Source organism: Ixodes scapularis, unplaced genomic scaffold (assembly GCF_016920785.2).
Source record: "Ixodes scapularis isolate PalLabHiFi unplaced genomic scaffold, ASM1692078v2 PGA_scaffold4__175_contigs__length_147842914, whole genome shotgun sequence".
Lineage (NCBI taxonomy): Eukaryota > Metazoa > Arthropoda > Arachnida > Ixodida > Ixodidae > Ixodes > Ixodes scapularis.
In genome coordinates this window covers 75,009,867-75,033,573 of record NW_024609879.1, presented here as the reverse complement: position 1 = coordinate 75,033,573, position 23,707 = coordinate 75,009,867, and the positions used below count along the sequence as shown (strand labels likewise).

Below are 23,707 nucleotides of genomic sequence, written 5' to 3'. Positions count from 1 at the left end.
ACGGAGGAACGCTAAGAACCAAGAAGCTAGCGGTGAGAGGGATAATCGCGATAATGAATACTTTTAACAAAATACGTGAACACCGACCATCTTGGAGCAAGCTCACAAACTAATGCGCAGACGTTTTTGGACTATTTTTTTCTTTATATTTTACCACTGCAGACTTTAGGTTTGAAGCAAACTAACACAAACCTTGTTGCGAAACTAAGTCCGCGTGGCGAATTTCAGGTACGTATACGTTCAGAAACCGAATTTTGCGAGGCGCGCCAAAGGTATTGGTCTTTACGGCCGCACTCTGTTCATACTTGGGTCCCACTGTATTGCCTGTAGGCTTGTATGGAATGATATACACTTCGGCCCGGTTTTGCTGCATGGCCCCATGAAGGTGCTGAGAGGAGAGCGAATAAAGACTTAAGTTATACGACAAAGTGCTACAACTTTCAGTTAACCTAAGCCGTAGTAACACAGTTCATATATAATTAAGAATACGTGATGACGGAATTATATCTGGGGCCACGCCTGAAGCATTTTCGAATCGTATTTGTTTCGAACATGTCTCCAAACAATTTTTGTGTGACCAATTTGACAAGACCGTCTTACAAGGAAGACGCACGCCTCTGTCAGTGTGTGCACAGACCGTCTTTTGTATGCTGCATTAGCGGTGCAACCGCCGCCGATTAAACCCGAATGTGCGGAGCAAAAACACATCGAGGACGCTCCATACCGATCCGAAGAACATTCTTAACCGGTTACTCAGCAAAGCAAAACAGAACCACTTTTGGTTTTGTAGAACGCTACCAGCCGAAGCTTGCTCAGGCAAAGGGTTTCCAGCACAGGGCGTCCCAGACGAACAAAACAAATCACAGTGAAACAATTACAGTTGGGATAAGTGGAACGGAAGAGGCCAATTGAACGACCTCATTATTTCCATGAGCAGGATTCGAGTGCTATTCCGTTGATATACTTGCGTACAGGCACACCTGGCAAACTGGCTCATCGGGAAAATTACTACAAGCACACAGGGTAAAGCTGATCGGCCTAGTACGTCTAGCTCCCCTGCCAACCCCGATTTGCTAAAGCACCATAAGCCGCGGTGGCAACTGTTAGTAGTGCGTGCAAAAGACAGCCTGTAGAAACTGTGCGAGACGTTTTTCTTTGTTGTATGCCGCTCCGGTCTCATTGGTTGTGCAATAATTAAACTTGCCTTGATCATTCTGACCAAGCTTGGGATCACAAAATATGTGGAACTTGCCTTATATTTACGATATGATTTGCTAAGCTTGGTTACGGTGAGATTTGAATGGCTTCGCATGGGTTGCACACACAACACACACACTTGTGTTCTCTAACTACAGAAACATATTCAAGACAAGTTTAACATTTTTTTTTTTTTTTTTGCAGCCAATAGGCAGTTTTTGTATGAAGAAGAACTTTCGAAATTCTTAACGTCAGTGTCGGAAACTTAAATAAAAGCAATTCTTTGTACATCGAATTTGGTGAGCGTATCTCCATTGACGACGCACGTTTCACGTTGAATAAAGGTTACCTCTACGCCTATCTGACGAAGAAGAAATTCTCGCTTCGTAAATCATGAATTTGCGAGACTAGTGCCGGGCCATCTTTAAATACTCTAATCAAGATACTGTATTTCAGTTTTTTTTTTGTAATTTGGTGTCTTGCAAATACATTTTATGTAGTGTATTCCCTACTCTAAATAATCAAATTTCTCAGTATCTTGTACTCAATACTTCAAATAAATTTTAATCTTAGAAGACAATTGTCGTGGTAACGTTTTACGGGTACACCCGAGCCGAGAGAAAAGTCAAACCGACTTCAAACTTGAAACGGAAACTACCGAACATTGTACAGGAAACAAGCCAAAACCAAAAATGCAGACGCGAAATGCAAAAAAAAAAGAAGAAAGAAAATAAGCAGAAGGAAATGACGAGAGTACACCAGAAATTGTTTATTTATTTATTTTGATTTTGTTTTTATGTTTGACCCTGTTAAGGGAAGCATGTCAGTTACTTTCAGGAACTGTCTGTGGGGGGCACCGTTATAGAAATACTCTTCGTTATGAAAGAGATTGTAACGCCAATGCAGGAAACAAGCAACGAGAAGGAAGAGCTCTCAAAAGGCAAACAATGAGTACTCTCAAACTTAGCGGCTTTCTGAACGGCCACCTAGAAGATGAAGGAGCGGCGCTCCGTGGCGTCCGCCTCAGGAACTAACGTGGTGTTGCCAACAAACCCTTCGACCGCAGTCATTAGTGCATTCGCTGCCATAGAAGACGACGACGCAAGGCTCGTGAAAGATATGCAACACTAGTATTTTCTCATAAACGCGTCTAGATGAAAGCAATTTAGCCCCTCTTGTGTTAAATGTCATCGAAGTCCTCGTGGAAGTTAAATCAATCGGATGCGTGGTAGGGACGGATTCAGCGGGGAGGTCCGGATGTACTGACCCCACTCTTCAACTTAGTATGCGTAAACATTAAGGGCGGGGAAACGGGGGGTGGGGGGGGGCGATGTTCTTGAACATATTACACGAACACCTCCCACACCCTCTAAAAATACCTGCGTCCGCCCCCGCGTGCGCGTGAGGGCCCTGGATTGTGCGTGGGCGGCGCGGCATCCGTGCTTTTCTGAATTATTCACAAAACACGCAACTCACTTATCAGTTACCCTGTCTCTTACGGCAATCATGGACAACATCGGCGAAAACAAGCTGTGTCTCGCTGAAGGAGGTGACGTGCTCAACCAATGGCGTATTCAGGAAACGTTTTTTTTTTTTTGGGGGGGGGGGGGGAGGTGGGGAGGTTGGGGGGCTGAAGCCTCATAAGTTTCCCCCCCCCCCCCTCTCCACCCTGGCAACGCCACATTGCTCAACTGCAATTATGTCATCGAGTGCAGCTAGAGTTCCTCTATAGGCTTGCTACGGGAGCCAGAGTTGCGCGTCTGTTTTCCACGTGCCGCCGCGCCGCTATTCGCCGAGATCCGATCACGTGAGGAGCCGGATCAAGTGCCGTGCAGGGAAGTAGACGTTGCACGCGCCCCGGCGTACATACCCCTGCTTATGAACACGCCGCGAGCCTCGAACGCGCGGCGCCGCTATTCGCCGAATTCAGTCTCGTGAGGAACGGGATCAACATGCCGTGCAGAAAAGACGGCGCTACGGAGATGAACGCGCAACTCTGGCTCCCGTAGGGAGACTATACAGGAACTCTAAGTGCAGCGTTGCACCAGAGCCAACGGCGGACAGCGTTCGCATCGCCGTCTACGTGTTGCAGTCCTCAACGAAATTTGAAATATACACGTCGTGTTCAGAAATAGGCTGAATATGATCCAGAATATTCGTAAATGACAATCGCACGTTTGTATTACAACCCAGATGGCTGTATTTTTTGTTATAAACGGCTCACTGTGGCAAGCGCTCGGAGAGCAGCCAGCGGAGAGCACGTGACACCGTCCGCAATCGTGACGTAAATTGTCTCAGGACAAGAAAAGCTGTGGCGAGGCTGACGTCGACAGGATATCCTAGCCGTTCCCTGCCACTAAAACACGCCAGCAATCGGGCCACCGGAACTAACCCGAAAAGCTGTTTTTGTTCGAATTTTGAGTTACAGGTTAATCTTCTATGATCTTGTAGAGGGATGTTGGCGAAGTCTGGGACATACAAAAGAGGGAACTTCGTCCTTTCAGACGAAGTTCCCCCTCTCCCTCTTCTCTCGCGGTGGCCGGAGGCCAGACAGGCATCGTCAGACGGTCATTACAAACGATGTGTTAGCGACATCCACCAGGTGCTCTTTGCGAATCATTTAATTCATTTTAAAATTTCTTTTCGCCTCTTTTTCGACAAGAAATTGGTGTGTGTGATGTGATACTGCTCCCTTGAACACGAATAGACCAAGAAATAAGCGTCGATATTTCGTTGTAGTATCCCTTTTAAGATTCGCGTCTCAGCAGAAACATAATAATGACAAGTTTTAGAATAGGGGGCCCTACAGATTTAGGTGCCCCAAACAGCTTGGGGCGTTCCAGTGCGCATGCGCAGAACTTCTGCGCATGCCCGTTGCGATGCCCCTAGCTGTTTGGGGCCACCCAAAGCTGCGGGGCCCCCTATTCTAAAACTCGCTAGTGATTGAGTTGCGTACGAGTTTAGGCAGACTTTTAAGTGTAGAGTCAAAACAAAATTGAAAAATAAAGTTCTCTCCAACCTGTACCAAACGAGGTATAACAGATTTAAGCCAATTAATAAAAAAAAGAAGTTTTTTTTCCTCTTAAGAATTGCCAATTGAAGGAAGGGAGGAGCGCGACCACCCCCCGCAACGAGCCTGCAATATCTGCGGTGCATTTATTATTTTTTTTGTAACATACATATATACATATACACGCATACACATATGCCTATTTTGTTTTTGTTTTTTTGCTAACTCTTGCTTCTTGTTTCTTGAACTGTTGTCCTTTTGCTTCTCTTTGTAGGTTTCCTGGATCTTGAGTGGATGTTCTTAGCTGCAAGCACGGTGGTTGCAAGATATCAATATGATAGTATAGACAATGAATAACTATTTATATATATGTTTGGATATTTATATTTATAAATATTTTAATATAGAACGGTTTTTATTGTTTATCTTTAATGAGCTAGTAAGTTTTTTCACCAAATTAGTTTGTAATGTTTTTTGTGTATATATGCAAGATCTAATTTTTGATTGAAAGCTCCAGTTAAGAGATCTGATTATATTAAGGCTTAGTGATACAATATTGATAGTGCTTAATAGGTTGGAATTTATTTGTAGCTAGGACATTTAATTATCAGGGTGTGGGATGCAGAAATTGTGTATGAAAGACACAATTTCTGCATCCCACATGGTGTGGCTAGAGATATTAGAGTCGACCAATGAAAAATTACAATTACATTGGTATGATGGCTTGCATGTTTTTGTGAAGAATGATTTTGATGAGGTGTTGAATAATATGCAGTAAAGTGTTAGGAAACCAAATTTAGGAACAAAATAACTACCCGGCTGCCATTTTGATTTTTCAGCAGCGGGAAGTCTGTCAGTGTCAATGAGCGTACGGTGCAGGGTGTAAGATAGACAGGTGGGGAAACGAGAGCCAAATGAGCGACCGGATTGTGTCCCCCTCGGTTTTCTCTTTTTCAGTGCGCCATCTATGTGGAGCACTGCGAACTCTCACTCCGGGTGGGTGACCGGTGGCGGCCGGCTATATTGACGGAGATGGTTTCTCGTAAATTTTCAATGGAGGACTGTCGTGCTCTCAGTTTATTTTGCGCACTCTCCCATAGAGATCCACGTAAATCCGATTCCGACTTTTTTCCTCTCGCCGCAGCGCCATCTGTCGCAAATCGGGGGTACCCGCAAGCAGACGAGTACACAATCCGGTCACGGCGCTGCGGTAGGCTTTTATGGGCCGTTTCCCCACCTGTTTATCTTACACCCTGGTACGGTGTCTCCGCCATGGGAAGCGTGCAACTGCTGCTGGGCGCCACAATGTGGCTCACAGCAGAAACACTTCGCAAAAATATCGTGGTCAGCAGCCTACCTTCTTTTCTGAAAAAACTTTCAGCTCACCCAAGCACAATGCTACGCAAAACGTCTTTTTTTTTTGCGCAAGATTGGGAACAAACATCTCCTTCGTGCGCTGTTGCATCATCTCAGTCCTAGAACGAAACCGACTCTATACAAAAGAAAGTGCAAATCAATCTGATCACGAGAGGCGCGAAAAATGCTTCTCATGTATATTTTACCAATTACAGGAATCTGGCTAATGTTGTTTTGCAGTGATTTGGTGAAGGTGAGTGAAGGTGAGTGAGTATACGCACTCGCCTTCACCGATTCGGCGTACGAGGTGAGGGTGAGTGAGCCTCGAAAACTCACGAGTTCGAGAATTAGTGAGCGGTGGAGGTCCGTACCCCTTTAAGAGAAAAAGGATATATATATATATATGTTTTTCTTAAAGCGGTACGGAAACAAAAATATAAAAATTCAAATTTGTTCGGAAATGTGTCAAGCACGGCGGATAATAGCCGTAAATGATAATCGCCCGTTTGTATTTTGAAACACTGGCTATATTTTTCGTTCCAAACGGTGCACTCTAGCAAGCGCTCGAAGAGAAGTGAACGGAGAACGCGAAGCGTCATCAAAGAACCGGCGCAAACAAAAACAGAAAAAAAAAGATTCCCCGCATTCGTGGCGTAGCAAGGCTGGCGTGGTTATGAGCTTTGCCGTTGGTGGCGTTGTCAGCGTTGTGGTGGTGTCAATAGCTTCAACGCGTTACAACCGAGCCGTTCGAAGTACCCGTGGGGTGACGACCGTGCGGCTGGCCCAAGGAGCACGTAGCTTCGTAGCTTCCACAGCACTGTCAGCTTAGGGGTGAACGGGGTGGGAAAAGCAACTTTGGTCAAATTTTTGAGCGACGGACTAATCTTCTAAGAGGAGAATGACTGTGTCCAGGTAGACAAACGAGGGTTTGGTGCAATGCGCGATTTGCGAGTTGGGGAGAACTATGAAGGAAAATGTTAAATTCCAAAGAGCGGCGCTGCTCCGATGGAACTTGCTACGTCATGACTTCGTAGAAAGTTCCCCAACGTTGCTAGATTACCTCCCAAATAGGCTCCACGTGCATCCACCAAGTGCACATTGAAATATCATTTAATTAGATTTAAAATTAGTTTTATTGTGCCTTTCAATGAAAGACTGGTGGTATCTTTGAGGTAATGCTGCAACCTGCAACACATTAAAGCTAAAAAATGAGCGCTGGAATTTCGTTTGCGTACCCCTTTAGAGGGTAACTGCAAAGAAAAAAAAGTTCTTTTTGTAAACAGATTAATTGGGACAAACATGTCACAAAACAAACCTTCCGCGAAAACATTTTTTTTTTTTTTACCAATATTTACGCTACAGGACGTAGTTTAGTCGGAGTCAGAACCTCTCCACATTTGAAACTCCCGCTCTTTCGACCCGCGCGGAGAAGTACGACCCGCCCCTCACTCTTGGATTTGCTCTTGGATTGACTTGGCTGCGGAGTTGAACAACGTACGCAGCGTCTCGTCTTCCGGTGCATCTTGTCGAACGCCGCGGATTAGAGGATCAGTGTGGTGGCGGTGGGGAGAAACGGGGGAAGGTGTCGACGATGTACGCTGGAGGCTGGAGCCGTTTTCCTGTCGTTTTTGTTTGGTCGTAGAAAATCTGGCAACAATCACATTCCACATGGCGCCGGTAATGTTTTGGTACAGTGACCTAGAAGGGGAAAGGTGCTGTCCGCGGCGTGTTTCAACGGATGCGGGGGGGTCACCGCAGCGATGACTGCGTAGAGTGCATTGTGAGCCACAGCAGCGCGGCCGTGCGCGGCGGTGCGTACATGTATGCACCTGTTTTACACGTGAAAAGACGGTGAGAGTGCAGGCGAGCTGGTGGTAGCTAATCATGTCGTATTACACCTGAGACTGCGGTGGAAGAAATCGGAAGAACTTTCAGTAGAAGGAACAGACACAGAGAACGTCTCAAACTCAGCTAACTGGTTTATTTCTCAAACAGCCTTTAAGTACCCACGGAACTTCTTCCCAACCACACTCTACACATAAACTCCTTTGTTGCAGACATTTCGAACCGGATGGATACAAAAGATACAAAACAACCCACACATGAGACGAGGACTTAACAGTCCTCGTTAAGTCCTCGTCTCATGTGTGGGTTGTTTTGTATCTTTTGTATCCATCCGGTTCGAAATGTCTGCAACAAAGGAGTTTATGTGTAGAGTGGGGTTGGGAAGAAGTTCCGTGGGTACTTAAAGGCTGTTTGAGAAATAAACCAGTTAGCTGAGTTTGAGACGTTCTCTGTGTCTGTTCCTTCTACTGAAAGCTCTTCCGATTTCTTCCACCGCAGTCTCAGGTGCAATACGACATGATTAGGTTTTACACGTGTTGCGTTGGTAGTCTGTACTGTGTTTACGTGTGATCAGTGCCTCGTTGCCTGTGCTGTTACCCTGACTCTGCTGTATTTGGGTTTAGCGGCGGTGGTGGTGTTTGTGTGTGTGGACTGAAATGAAACAATATGACGGGGAGGCGACGCGACAGGCGAGACGGCTTCTGTTTTGTGCCAAATTGCAGCAGCGGTTATCGCTCGTGTAATGAGGCACGCTCCATGTTTCGGGCTCCGCTTGAGGCTGATCGCCGTGAAGAATGGTCGCGGAACATAAAAAGAGGCGATCGAGCCCTCGACGAGTGCAGCGTTGTCTGCGAGCGCCACTTTGAGCCAAGGTTCATCCAGTGGTCGTTTCAGATGATGATCAAAGATAACGATGTCGAAATCCCCCGTGACCGACCGCTCTTGACAAGGGATGCTATTTCTACTATTTTCCCAGATGCTCCTAAGTACTTACCAAAGTCACTGCCCAAAAAAAAAGTAAGGAACGCAACATCAGAGTTCAGGTGTTCTCCAATTCGAAGCGAAGACGAGAGGACAACATGGTTGCCAGAAGTGGCTTCTAATGATGTTGGCCTCTTGAACGAGGTCGAGCTTCCTGATCCAGCTCGTCAAAGACTGTCATTTTCAGGGCTGACCAGGCCAAACGTATGGTCGGAAATGTACTTGCCGTGTGCTGAGGACATTTATTTACGCAGACTGCGAAGCTGATGCTGTCGAGCAAAGCAAGGTAGCTTTGAAGAAGCAGGTCCAGATTACGATGCAAGCTGGGGGAACTTTCCAAACCAGGGATGTGACGAACATCCCGGCTTTGGAAAGTTGGGAACTGTTGACATTCCAAAGCCGAGTTGTGAAAGCCGGGTTGTGACAAACATGATACGGAGCTTACACTGGGTATATTGAAATTGTATGTCTGTACTTCTCCGCTTCCGCTTCTATTTGGAATATTTAATCTAGGAGTGCAGCTCTAAACGAGAACAAGTCAGACACCTGAAGATGAGATGTAATTAAGCCGTGAGTTGTCCAGGCAGAGTTGCAGATTTGGTTTGTACATAACAATCTGTTTGCTTGTGAAGAAATTTTGACTAACAAAAAGGCGGAAATGTTAGCCTGAAAAAAATTGATTGACAAAGCATTTCACAACTCAGTTTGTTTTGTCGGTGTCTTTTTTGTGCGAGACCGGGCTGAAGAGCAAAAGCAGCACCCAGATGCATTCACAGGTAGCTTCCTAACTGTTAAGCATGCCAAGCAATGAAAAATATATTAGATAGGGACGAGTCAAGGTGTTAACATTTATTTGCAGCAAGACCAAGACCAAGGTAGCTAAACTCGTGGAGTAAAACATTCTTCGCTTTCTGACGGAGCGGGGGGGGGAGTGACCAAAAGAACTCCGCAAAGTTTCCTCCTCCCTGCGCGCGCTCAACTTCGCAACTTTTGACGAAAAATCCCCCGCGTTCCCTAGGCGGTGCACGAGAGCACGAGACAGCACGGGGAGGCGAGCGTTCACGCCGCTCGCTGTACGTTGTCTTCGAGCTCTCTAGCGCCGACAATACAGTCATGCCTCGCTCAGGCGAGGAGCAAGAGCAGACGACGAGTGTTCGTCTGCTACGATGCGGAATTCGCAGAGCGGAACTGAAAGAAAAAGTTGGTTCTCTGCTCGAAATCGCGTCCCGCGGGCCACAAACTCAAACGCGACCTTGAATTGTAAGCCTCTGATATTTCACAAATGGAGGAATCGACGACTCGTGTTTTATTTGCAAAATTTCAGTCGCTTTGTTGCCATACAGATGTTGAAACCTACCAGTGTGTAATAAAGGCCCAGGAAAAAAAGAGGCCGCAAGATCGTGCATCATCTGTCTGTGGGTGAAAAGTGGAACATTTTTCGACAAAGCTCCCACTGCAGAAACCTGTGACGCATTCACTCAACGTCCGGGAAGGCTAAACATGGAGACGTTGCCCGAGGCTCACGCAAAGTCATATTTGAACGGCAGCTATCTTGCCCCGTCGTATTTTGTTTGAGAAAGCTCTCGTTCTCAATGCCCTCACCAGGGAAATCAAAAGTCTTACGAAACGTATTGCTAGATGTTCCAAAGAACTAGATTTAAGCCGTACCCTTTCAGTGGTTCACTCATAATACTATGCTTAAAACTAAGCAAGCTCTTGCGCGTACAGTGCCATCACTTTTCTCAAGTGTATGCTGTTTTGTAGTCAGCTGGTTTCGGAAACTTACGCCGTCTGTATATATCTCTGACAGCCCAGTTCCTTAATCGGAAGTCATCGCAAATATAAGTTACACGTTGCAGCAACCAACGTTTATAGATAAACGATGGCAGCGACTGCGCTCTCGCATTCCCACCCATCACGTCGAACAAAAAGGCGCTAGTTTCGGTTTGAGGTCGGTACTTTTCTACAACATCTATGGCGACAGCATCAGTCCGCAGTCGGTGCATTCGGCAAGTTCGTTCGTGGCCTGTTCTCCGTGCAGCGTTCCGCGGGTGCAATGCATTAGAACTATCACAGTGCTAGTCTGGATCGCATATCGGGAGCCTGCCACTGGCCTCACCGGCGGCCATTGTCTGACAACAGGCAATACGCCGCGTCCTGTCTAGTTCTCCCTTCGTTTTCGTCCTTGTTGTTTTGGCGTATTACACCATGAAGCAATACACGCAAGTCTAAGGGAAAAACACGCAAAAATAGGACGCTTGTACGCAGTGCTCGAGGGCGAGTATTTTATGACGTGCGGCGATGATTATATCGAGTGCTTGGAGATCAAATAGACATTCGTCAAACGTTCGAAAATCGATTAAAAAAATGGGCCAAAGGACCACCGACTTTACCGACGTCGCTTGCTTCGGTTGCTAAATAAATGGCACGTTCAGCGTCTGAACGGCACGCTCCGAGTTTCAGTTTGTCACGGGAGCGCTCACAGCAGCTCAAAGAAAAAGCTTTCACCATGAAGCACTATGTACAAGCGGTTAAAACGATGCGAATGTCCCCAGTAAAGGCCTTCTAACTTATCGTTTGCTGAGCTCTGATGACTTCGAGAACACGGATGACTCCACAATAACTCTCGGTAGCCCTCGTCTCATTAAACACGTCCCAGTTAACGCCCAACAAAATCGCCCTCCACCCCGAACCACACAACATTTATTTAAACAAGATTGGTATTCTAACTTGTTTAATATTCTTGCCCACAATATTAATTATCATTTGCGGAAACACGATAGAAATTTCATGATCGAGAACAACCTACTAACGTATTAAAATTGAGTTTTCCCGTTTCTCCCATAGCTTGCATTAGATCGTGTCAAGCGATGACTGCCTGTGGTGCCGCTCGACCCCAGCAATACAGGCCTCTATACGCGATCCAGCCTACTAAAAGATCAGTTGTGCCAGTGCTATTAGACATAAATCGTTTATTTGTATCGGTACACCCATACCTGCCGGATGTCGGGACGAGGCGCAAAACCATACATCCGGCCAATACTGAAGCCGGTTTTCGGCCGAAATTGCCTCGACATTCGCCAAGAAGCAACGCGCTGCATCGGCGACTCGTTTGCGTAGTTTATTTGTTCAGTGATTTTATTGGGTCCCGGGCCACTGTGCACACCCCAAAAAAGAAATCTTCTGTGGTCATTACACCTTGACGAGAAGCAGGCACGTAGCCAGGATTTTGTTTCAGGGGGGGGGGGGGGACCCATGACAAAGTGCTCTATATAGGGGAGGGGGGAGAGGAGCCAGGATTTTATTTTAAGGGGGGGGGGGGCATGACAAAGTACTAAATGAGGGGGAGGGGGGAGAGGAGGCCTCAGCAAATGGAAGATTTCGAGGGAAGGGGGGCCAGGCCTTACGCCCCCACCCCCTGGCTACGTGCCGGACGAGAAGGGGTATAGTAGTTTTACATCTTTATAAAAAGGTGTAGTGCAGTATTGCACGTTTTAAGAAACGTGTTTAAAAAATCACACATTTTTAAAGGTGTGAGGTTTACATTTTTTTATAAGGACTATTCCTACACGTATTAGGCTGTTTGTTATGGGACACTCTACTTACGTGTATGAGGGTGTGAAAATGTTTAATGTGTATATACCTCTAACGGAAGAAAATCTCTTTCATGTGATTACATCGCCTGCCGATGAAACGATCTGTCGATGACATCTCGTTTAATGAACTGATTTGACCGCCAATGAGTCACGACTGCCAGTAGAATTTCGGGGAAATAATTCAGCGGGCTGCCGGGAGACTTGACGCTACCCAAAAATTACCCCGGTTCTTCTTTGTTTTCCAACATTCTCAATTGTTTACCAGCTTATTAGTACCTCTTCAAATATTACAGAAAAAAATGATGGCAGCCGCAAAAACTCTGACAGCCCGGCTCCCAGTCATGTGGGAGACTGACAGGTGCTCGTCAGTCGCCACCGTGCCTTGAAAGCTACCAGTTCCGAAAAACCGAATCGCGCAGAGAACTTGTGGTTCCACGGTCATGGTAGACGCGATTATCCGCCGCCTCGAAGTCCGTTCGCCGAACGAAGCTCGTCGCAGAGTCAACGCGCAACGGCTTTCGATAGCCGGTACTGTCGCCAAAAGTCATCGTCGGGGAGTTGAAAGGCCTCCCCGGTGGTCTCGGTAGCGACGCCGAAGGTGGCGGAAGATAAGCTCGGCCGTAGCGTACGGCACCGCCATGTTGACAAAGATTAACTTCGCCTCAATCTGAAGCGAAGATGTCGAGCTCAAACCACGGCTCTCGCAAAGTTCGGAAACGTCACTTTGACGTCAGCGACAACTTCGGCAAAAGAGGTTTCTAATCGCTTTTTTTTTTTTTAAACAAATTTTGGAGGGATTTTGAGCGTCAGCAGGTCGCCTAGGGACAATCTGCAAAGCATTAATTTTAGCTTGGCGTAGGGATGTAGGCACAAATGGTCCCTCCGTCATCGGCGAAGCCGTTCAATCAGCGGGCTCCTCGCTCCCCTCACGCGCTGTACGCGCGCCTCGATGAACTTTGCAACATTCTGCCTCTCTCAAATGAGCGTTCGAATGATTGACACCTCGCTCGGCTTGACGTCAGCGTCGCGAGAGTCCAATTAGCGCGTTCAACAAACTTCGGGCACAAAGTTGTGCTTGACGAGTTTAGCGACCCAAGGCCATTTTAACCAAGACCTGATTAAAATGGCAAAATCGGTAACATTGGACTGCGACCAGGCGTGTCCTTCGGCACGCACGTTATAACAAAAGACCTGCGGATGTGCGTTCCGGAAGCGCAAGAATTCATCATAACTTATGACTATGAGTCATAACTACTTATGACTCGAGTACTCAGGGCAGGAGTTAATAAACAAAAATAAACGACTGCACCGTCCGAACGACACCACAAAACGATACAAAAACCAGCCGCACATTACGCTTACAGAGCTGTCTGAGCGGCTCCCGCAGCGCTCTTGCTACCAGCGGCGCCCCAACGTACCGCGCGAAACAGTCATCGCGAAATGGACCCGCTCTCCGCCGCCGCATGGCACACTTCCCCTTCTAGCTCACTGTAGTTTTGGCTCGACGGGAAGCGAGAAGCTCCGCGGTTTGCGAGCACATGTAGCGAAGACGTGACAAAGAAGTGCCCCTGTGATGTTCCTAGAAGACGGAAAGTGTCATTCGTAATCGTCGTGTAGGCTTTGAAAGCGAACGGAGTCACAGGGTCCACAAGCCAAGCTTCACGACAGCGCTAGGTTGACTTCGGCGATCTCGTTCTGTTTGGTGCAACACGGCGATGCGAAAAAGAGCTGAAACGTTCGTGGTGCGTGCTGTGGGGCTTGGAGGTCAACTCACACTAACACGGAGCGCAAGTCGGTTGTTGTAGGGTTGAGGTTCAACGGGTTCAGTTCCATCGCCGTCAGGTGATCCGCTCCAGCTGGTCCGGGAGGACGCAGCGAGTGTTTGTAAAAATCAATCTTCCTTCGTTCCGTTTCAAAATGTGGAAGATTCCCGACGCATACTGTGAGTAAAGGCGTTTTTAACAAAATTACGTCGTTTTAATTGAAGAATGAACTCCGAATTGTGGTCCTAAATCTGCTGCTTTTATTCTTCGTGTTGGACTGTGTTTGCACAGCGACGTGTTGCACTCATCGTGCGGTGTGAATAAATTTGGGCAAGATTTTCTACCTGCCCACAGATGCATGAACTTCGACCATTTTTTACGTAGTTAACATAGTGATTTATTTTGGTATTTTGGGAAGAGGCGTTGTGCATTTATTACGGTACTATCACTTGGACGTTCAGAAATTGGGGAGGACAAGCAAGCTTCCCGAACTTTGTCTCTTTGCTCTCTGGCGCTGCCCCAAGTTTCAAGTTTCAGAAGACATACCTACTGCTAGGTACAAACTGCTCTAAAGCAGGTAAAAGACTGGGAAGTCAGGGCGGTGCGGAATCCGTATTTCGCGTTTTTTGCAAGATGACTGGGGAAGTGGTTTTGCGAGATATGCGGAATATGCAAATGATTTTGTGATGCCCGTCGTTTGCGTCTCCAGCAAAACGAATAAGATGATCTGCAAAGGCGGAATCACAAGCCAATATTTATGATAACACTGTATATTCAACTCAAACAACTTTACGTAAGATGGTTTGGAAGCTGAGAAAAAAAGCCTGTCGGCTAACGCAGAATTCGGACGTCCGAAGGCTTCTGCGAACAGCTGTAATGTAATAACCTGGCTGTGCCAGGTCTTTTGCGTAACAGCTGTGTCTCAGTCGCGGACGTTCGGTGCACCCGGTGCGAATCTCGAAGGCCTCTGGAGCAGAATGACGAGAACATACCTGGACACGTTTGTCGCTACGCGAACGCCCGATTGCCTCCAGTCAAATAGCCATCTTTCGGGGCGACATGGCTGCTGGAAGACTCGTTGTCGCGATCATTCATCTTGCACAACTTTACAGAGCAACGGTGTCGCTTTACAGGAGCTGACATCTCCAAAAAGTCAACATTTTCACGCTCAAAAAAAAAAAAAAATAACACGCTAGGAAAGCGAAGATGAAACTGAAAGCAAGAAACCGCGCTATGAAAACCGAAACCCCGCGTCGTTTGCTACCACTAACACCTGCGACAGTTGCGAAACAAGCACTACTTCACTTCTAGAAGTCTCACTCAAGCACCTGGGTCAACGCGAAACGCTGATCACTTAGGGCTTAGGCGAAACGACTAGTCGAGGTAGGCGAGACAGACGGGAGCAGGGACTTCGGGTGGTAGGAAAAGAATAGCGAAGCTTTTGTTTGTTATGGTATAAATATAAACAAAAGTGCCCGCCTTATATACCTTTTCTAAAGAATAATAACTTTAATTACATGGGTTATTCTTTAAACGTAAAAATATGCGGCTCAAAAGGAAATTTCAACGTATCACAAAGCTTTAACAACTAAAATCTAAGCTGTCAATCAATCTCTTAGCCAATGAGAAGTATAGCAGCCACTCCGTGACGTATAATACCTACTTTGTGGCGCGCTATTTTAAGCAGACGAAATAGCCGCAAACTAAAATCAGTCTCGCGCAATAAATATTGCTATAAATTTTTTTTTCGCGGACAAATTGTTTTGTGTCATGCTTGTCCCAATGAGGCTGTTTTAAAACACGCTTTTTTTTTCCTGTGCAGTTACCCTTTAAAATGCAACCCCACCGTGGCGGCCGTCTTGCTTATTGTTGACGCTTTTTAATTTTTTATTTATGCATTCTACAGTCATAAAGTTAGTGGCAAGGAAAGCACTTCCTTTTGCTAAACATTAATGTCTCGATATTGCGTTTAGTTTTAGTTGTTGGTTTATATTTAACTTGTAATACACCACAGTTCCGCATATTAAACTTTTTTTTTTCGCGACTTCTAATGCCCCAATGTCCACGATAATTTACGTGAACGGTCTGTTGAATTTAGCGAATAAAAAAGTAAGCAATGAACTGTACAGAGAATGTACAGTTTTAAATAAAGTTTAAAGTTGGAAATGGTGTTATTTCCTCGTACTATAAAAATGGAATCCCCACCTCAACTAACGAAAATAACAAAACATGAAATTACGAAACATCTCTTGATATTACATTTCCCAAAAAGTGCATATCGACAGATAACACAATAAGTTCAGTATTCAATCACAAACGTTTCCCATTCAGTTACGGCAAGTTTCAGTTTTTTTAAGATCAATTATAGATGACGGCACATGTTCAAAAATAGCTTGATTAGCATTTGTCGTCATGTAGCGCTTGGAACGCCGCATAAGTGAAAGAAATGGCTCCAAATCTGTGGGTGTCAGATGCCTGGATGCCCGCAGTGAGCGAGCCCGATATGTAAAGACAACAAAAGCGAGACTGCGAATGGACCACAGCTCCTTTCGCGCTGTGGTCGCTGTGCATCGGTATGCCCAAATAAGATTCATGCCGTGAAAGGGATTGCCGCGGTTGCGAGTCCTCCATGTTTTGAAATTCGATTGCCTTTTTTTACCATTTGCAGGAATTATTTTCACAAACACAATGTGGCTTGTTGGAATGGTGCGACTACATATATATTTTTTTCATAGACATCTCGATGGCTTTTAGTCGGAAATAATATATAAAAATACACACCTTTCCAGGAAACAGCGTGTGGCCGGTGCCATCTTGAGTGTTCGTGCGTATGGCGCGTGCTGAAGCGACCAACACGCAAGTTCTGGACTGTGAACATCGCACGCTGGACTGTAATTTTGTAAACATCGGGAAGGTCTATAGACCTTTGCAAAAATCGCCTTCTGCACGGTGCCATCTTTGTCTGCTGGGCTGTGAACGCCTTCTGAGCATGCGCTGTTGGTCTGCTGTGCGGTATATCGGATGCTGCGCATGCGTCCACAGCTCAGTGACTCAGCATTTTTTGCCCGCGCGCTACGTTCGAGACTGCAGCTGCAAAGGTCTATATCTGTGGCTCTGAGGCAAAGCGCTATCGGTGAGTTTTAATTACGTCCGAGGTCCCCGTAATCTGATGCAGGCTTATTGCTCAGAAGGAGCCCTGCAATTGAGGTATCGGTTGTGGGACAAAAGATCTCGCGATGATGCCAATCAAGCCGCTCTAAAAATGCACGGTCATGCAGTTCGTTATTTTGTTTTTGTTTGTAGGATTACCGGTTAAACCAAAAGTAGTGATTATGCCGCAACATTGCGTGTTTAATGTGTGTGCTCGAGCTTTTTTTACTTTATAACATTGATTGCATTCTTACTTATAATGAAACCGGGCATAGCTGTTGAACTTCTGAAAAAAATATTTATCTTAATTTTTTTATAATGCGAATGAAAAAAGAAGAAAGAGCAGTTGTTACAAATATCTCTTTTATATTTCTGATATGCAACTACGTCAATACTCGTAGCGACGCCAATTGTTCACATTTATATGGAAAGGACGCCCCAACTGTTCTGGAACAATTTCTATTTCGTTTTTATTGCGAACTTTTTTTTTCTTTTCATGTTGTCCCAGGACAAATTCATCATTTATACTCGATGTTGCAATTATGCGCTTTTCCAGTCTTACAGCCGCCTCAAAGACAACGAGGCAAAGTGCTGGCCTACAGATTCCCAGTTAGTTCCACTGATACCCAGACGCACAGTAATTATACCTAATAATTAAAAGTTGATCTCACAATTATGGAAGTTGTTCAAGACTCGTATAATCTGTTGACATTCGTTTGCTCTAATGATGGCTAGCTCCTGGTTAGTTCATTTAGTAGAGCGCTTCGCGAGTCTTGGAGAGGTCCGGGGTCGGTTCCTGGATGTGGCGGATATTTTCAGAGCTGACAAACCGCATAGAAGGCGAGAACTGTGCTCCATTTCAGATATAAGTGATTTCATTCATTCGTACATTTAGTCCTCCTTGGGGATTTCCCCTAAACTAGGTTATGTAGTTTATATCACAAATTTTGTGTAGTTTTAACAGGGGTACGGGAACGTTACATGTTTCAGCTCAGTGCATAAATTCTTGCTCTAGTAAGGCACTTTCTAAAGTCGTGCCCTCACGCTCGTGCTTCCCAGGAAGATGGCAAACATCTTTCTTTCTCTATCTCTCTCTCGCTCTTCCTCTCTCTCTGCCGGTTTGTGTGCTGTTGTGCGGACGCATACTTCCATACTTTTTGCGTTTGTTTCCTTCCTTCACAGTGCTAAAAGTAATTTTGATCATTGGTGTAACTCTTTAGCATCGACATCACTCTTGTTATGTTGGAAGAATAAGACATTTGTGACAGTTGTACTTCGTGTTTCCCAAACTACATATCTAGAAGATCTGAGGCTCGATTTGTTCTTTTTTGTGTTTTCAAGTCTCACGGTTAAAATAAAAATCGCAGTGACATAACATAAGTAACCTGGCCGAAAGAAAATAGTTTCTTTGTTCTTATACTCCCCAAAAAATTGCGTAGTCTTACACCCTTTCGTACCATATAATTAGGGTGTGTATTTTCCGGTTTTAACCGAAAAACACCGATAAACATCCGTCGGTGGCGAAAATACAAAATCGGTTAAAACCGAAAAACACCGGTGGTTGGATATTTTCGGACTGGTTAAAACCGAAACACACCGGTCGTTGCACGTTTCCGACCTAGTGAAACCCTTTCCCCGTAGAGGTTCGTCAAACGTGTTGGATCCTGCTTGCACGTGGCGTCAGTCCGCCCTCCTTTCTGGGGATCAAAAGCGTCTAGTTAACGCAATGGAAGCTAAGCTCTCACACGCCTTTCCCCCATTGTGTCGCCCATGGCGCCTTTTCGTGGAAAAATTAACGCAGTGGAAGGTACGCTCTCACGCGCGCTTTCGCCATTGTGTCTGGCCAAGTAATGTCGGTGCAAGCCACTAATTCAGAGGTTGCTGTGGTTCCTGGAAGACACTGCCAACATCCGTGTCGTATAGGGCTACTGATCTTTCAGAACTGAGATGCGTTCCTTGTTATCTCTTTAGTTTCCATGGGCTTTTGGGGAAACGGAAAAAGGGTTTTGTTGGCGGGGGAGTTTTTCGGCTGTATATAAAAGGACCGTTCTGTAAAAACAATTTGCAGACGTGTTTGAGAAGGCGCGTCCGTCCCGCGTTTGCGGATTTTCTCAACGTGAGACTGGCTTCCCTTCGTCGTCACGCGGAGTAGAAGGCCACCAGGATGGGAAGTAAGCGGAAAGCTCAGGACGACAACGCTACAGATTTCACGGATGAATCGTCGTTCTGGTTCCGCGTGCCAATTGTTAATCCGTGCATAAACGTGGAGCTGCCAGAGGGATTTGTGCCTTATGAAAGCATCTATCAGCTGGTCCTCCGAGACGAGGGCTAGCTGAGTGACCCAGAATCAGAGTTTCTTTGTTACCGCCAGTATGCTGTAAGCCTGTAACTAGCACCGTTGATCCAGTGTTATTTTGGAAACTGCATTTACCTGACTGGCCACTCCTGTCCCAAGCCTCGCTGGACATTTTGGGATTTCCTGTGCCCAGCGCAAATGTGGAGCGTGCGTTTTCAAAATTGCGGGTTGTGAACCGCAAGGAACGTGCTGCCATGACGGATGCAAGCCTCTCGAAGTATGCTTGCATCTACTATAATAACAAAGAGTTAGAAATATGTGCTTCTTCGAGAACTGTATGAAATATGTGAATAAAATTGAAACTCTCTGTCTGTGATCAATCGCATTTTTTCCATCGATAATCACCGATTTTAGCCTCGTCGTGAGACGTTCCACCGACATACACCGGTTTTTTGAAAATAAACAAACACCGAAAAACATCCGCCGATTTTTCTCACAAATAAACACCGGAAAGTACAAACCCTACATATAATGCAGCCCAAAACTTCAGTTTAGCGTACAGCTCTCTATAGTCAAACAGAAGGCCCCAAACGTTTGCGAGGAGCTTAACAACGGTGCGATATAACTTTCTTAAATAGCTAAAGTACGTATCAAATACCACAGAAAGAAAACACTAAAGTTTTGCTGTACGGTCAATGAAACCCAGATTATTTTCTTCGTAGTCACTAACACGTACATGAGCTATTTTAATAGGTTGCACCATACGGCTATCAACCCCCCGTGAAAGTGCCGGTTACGTCGGTTCGACACCAGTGCACTTTACATTGAACTGAAGTTTTGCGGTGTCTCATATCTGAATAAGGGTGTAACAATACACACTTTTTTTTTCTGAGAGTGCACTTCTTGAGCTATTTAATTCATCCAGCTAGTGTTTTGGAAACCCACGTCAATTACTGAATCACGTATGTGTTGAAATATATAAAGCGCCAAAGACGTGCACGATAAAACGGTCGACCCGTCGTACAAATCTCGTATAGTTGAAAGACGAGTAATTGGCTTCCAAGATCCACGTGCTGATAAATGCGCACCGTCAATCTGAATTTTTGACGCGATGGTTTCATCGTCGTGCATGTGCCTCGTCATTAGCTCAGGACGATTTTCACGTTTTGTTCTGACCACATTTTATGGAGATGCCAGCTCATAGCGTAGGCAACTGCTTCCTTTGCAAGAGAACAAATGCAGTCGGGCTGCGTTCAACTGAAATCGCGCGCATTGAGAAAGAAGTGAACGGCCAGGTATGTCAATTTTAGTAGAAAGAGAAATACCACACTGTATCAAAGCGCCACTACACACGATTTATTGCGTTCATGCACAAGTCTGGAACGTTATCCCCTCACCATCTGTTGATTCGGAATCACACTAACCAAAGGTGGCGTTTCTCCTTAAACTGGAAGTAACAGGGAAGAGAGAAAAAAAAAGATGAGTAACTGAGGTTAGCTGGAAAAGTACTCTAAAAGAAAAATACACAAAAGACAACTCATGACAATGTCGTCCAACCATTCACCACATTGTGAAAAATAAATGAAATGATAAAACATATGGCAACTTGTAGGGCTAAACCATTAAAGAAAAAAAAATCACACCGAGAAAAATTATTGAGGAACAGATTGCGAAACATTTGGGAAGACCATTTCGCTAAGGCAAACACACTGAATAAAAAAAATGCACTGCCATTCACACACTCGTCGAAATCACTCCAAGAAATATTTTAGAGTTGGGCTGCTATCCTACAAATTCAGCCAATAGTCTTTAAAGCGTGCTCATAACTTCCGAGAACAACGTGGTCGACCTTGGTGGCAGGGGGTTGAATCGCCGGCACATTGAGTGTCGGAAGGCTCCGGTCTGGGAGAAGACGTGACATGTGGGGTCGACAACCCCCACACAGGTGTCGACACTTCCACTACCACCTCAACATTGTCAAACGCGGTCCTGGCGAGGACCCAGAACACTCGGTCGCAGACTCCGTACAGCTTGACGTCCGGCTGATATTCGCCGACGTCCCAGGCGACTGGAACTCATCGGCCGCTAGAGCACCTTTATGCTCGGGCACAGGACCCTCGGCTCCAGGTGAATCCTCGGGAGCAGCGATAGGACCATCAGCGACAGGAGGATTCTCGGGACCCGGAACAGGTTTCCCATCCACAGGAGGACTCTTGGGAACCGGACTCGAGACTGCATCATGATTGTCGGACTCTGGAAGCGTGGTGTACGGGCTAGCAGGACCGAAAGTTACAAAATCTGGAACCGCTGGCGGAGCTGCAGCATGAACTTCAGCAGGAGCTGCAGCTGGAACAACCACTGCAGCGGAAAACGGGGGTACCGGAGAAAAAAGATATTACAGGAACTCTTCTCTTCGGCTGAAAGCTGTCGGCGTCAGCCGCCTCCTGGTAGTTCAGAAAACCTTGCTTCCACGTGAGCCATGGCAGGGAAGTCCGGGGGAGTGCGACATGGCGCGTGCGCCATTTTTCGAACGTCGTACAGCAAGGATGATGCTAAACATAAAAATAGCTCTTGTGTTTTCTAAAGGAAATGTCTAGAAACCTAAACCTCAGTGGCTGCCACTTCTTAAGGTGTCGTTTTCCCCTCAAAGACCTGTAGCACGTTCGACAATAGCCAATATGGCTGGTATGCTTGAGTGTTTTGTCGTGATTGTGTGTCATCACATTGCATCATCGTCCAAATCAGAAAATGTATTTAAAAAATATCCACGTGCGTGACGGAGTTGGCTACGCATGCAACAGTCACGCAGAAGAATGGGGTTTCCATCCGGCTGGGCAAGCATCTTTTATTAATTCTGTATATTCCAAGAAATTCCAGCCCATTCATGGCTGTCCTTGCTGAACGTGCCGCATGCATAAAAGTAGCGATAACGCGCTGCTTCGTGACAGGTTGGTTGGTAAAACTTTATTGAATGCCTGCAGAGCTTTCGCTGACCGGGCCTAAGTCACCTGCTAGGGGGCGTTGCCGCTGGTCCTCTTCGCCCGTCTAGGGGCGTCGAAGCCCTGCCGCTTCACCGCCTCACAGGCCTGCTGGACGGCCCAGAGTTGATCGTCGAGGCTGGGGCTGCACAGGGCAGCGGACAGCCGCGGCGGGAGGGTTCCGGAGTTAGCACCGTGCGGGTCTTTGGTGCAGTCCCAGAGCATGTGGGTTAACGTGGCTACCTCTTTGCGGCAGACCTTACTCGTGTTCGTCGTGTATATTTCGGTAAAAATTCTGTGATACTGTGCCGGGTTAGGGTAGGTGCGCGTCTTCAGTTGTCTGAGTGCAACCGCCTGTGCCCTGTCCAGCTTGTCGCTGGGCGGAGGGAGTGTCCGTCGCGCCAGGCGGAAGGCCTTGGTGATTTCGTTGTAGCTCGTCATACGGTCCTTGCTGCTGTACTACGGACGACCGTCTCCGGTGCGGTTTGTTAGCTCGCGCGCCCTGGCGTGTGCCGTCTCGTTGCCGTTACGATGCTCCTCGGAGACTTTTTCCACGTGTGTGGGGAACCACAGGAGTCGGGTTTGGGGTTCTGGTTCTCGGTGGACTTGGCGTTGGCTTATGATTCGGGCTACTCGTGGCGATATCCGTCCTTTGGCGAAGTTCCTGATCACTTGTCTCGAGTCACAGAGGACTGTTTTGGACGCCGGGTCGGTAAGGGCGAGGGCAACTGCTATTTCCTCCGCTTCTTCGGCGCGTTCGCATGTCACGCTTGCTGATATCTTCGTTTCCCCGTCTGAATCGACGACCGTCACGGCAAATCTGGAGCCTCTCTCGTACCCGGCGGCGTCCACGAATCGCGTACCCACATTGTTGCTGTGGGCACTGAGGAGAGCCTTGGCTCGGGCCTCTCTTCTGGCTCGGTTGTACTCCGGGTTAACGTTTCTGGGGATCGGATCGACTCTTATTGTCTCCCGGATCGCGACTGGGATGGTGACTTTGTGGCCCTACTGTGTGTGGTTCCCGATGCCGAGGTTCTCGAGGATGCGGCGGCCAGCGTTCGTGCCGGACAACCTCTCCAGTTGCGAGGTGCGCTGTGCCTCTGCGATTTCGTTCAGCGTGTTGTGGATGCCCAGCTGGAGCAGGCGGTTTGTGCTTGTGGATTCCGGCCGGCCCAAGGCGATCTTGTATACCCTGCGTATGAGGACGTTGATTTTGTCTTCTTCTTTCCTGTACCAGTTGTGAAAGGCCGCAACGTAAGCGATATGGCAGACGACGAACGAATGGATGAGTCGCGTGAGGTTCTCCTCCCTCATTCCGCTCCTTCTGTTGGTGATTATCTTGAGGAATCTCGTGGCGTTGGACGTCTTGTGTACTAGTCTGGTGATGGTTTTATCATGCCGAGGACTCAGATTTTGAAGACTTTCGGGATGGTCGTGCCATCGCTCGTGCGTAGACTGATTTCCTCACAGTTTCTTCGGGCTTTAAGTTTGCCCCGTTGTGCGGGGCGGTAGAGCAAGAGTTCTGACTTCTTGGG

The 23,707-nt window shown here is 46.7% G+C and overlaps 1 pseudogene; it reads right to left on the bottom strand.

The window, feature by feature from the left end:
• Positions 1-22,631: 22,631 nt before the first annotated feature.
• LOC121837793 lies at positions 22,632-23,486 on the bottom strand (annotated as a pseudogene).
• Positions 23,487-23,707: the final 221 nt, after the last annotated feature.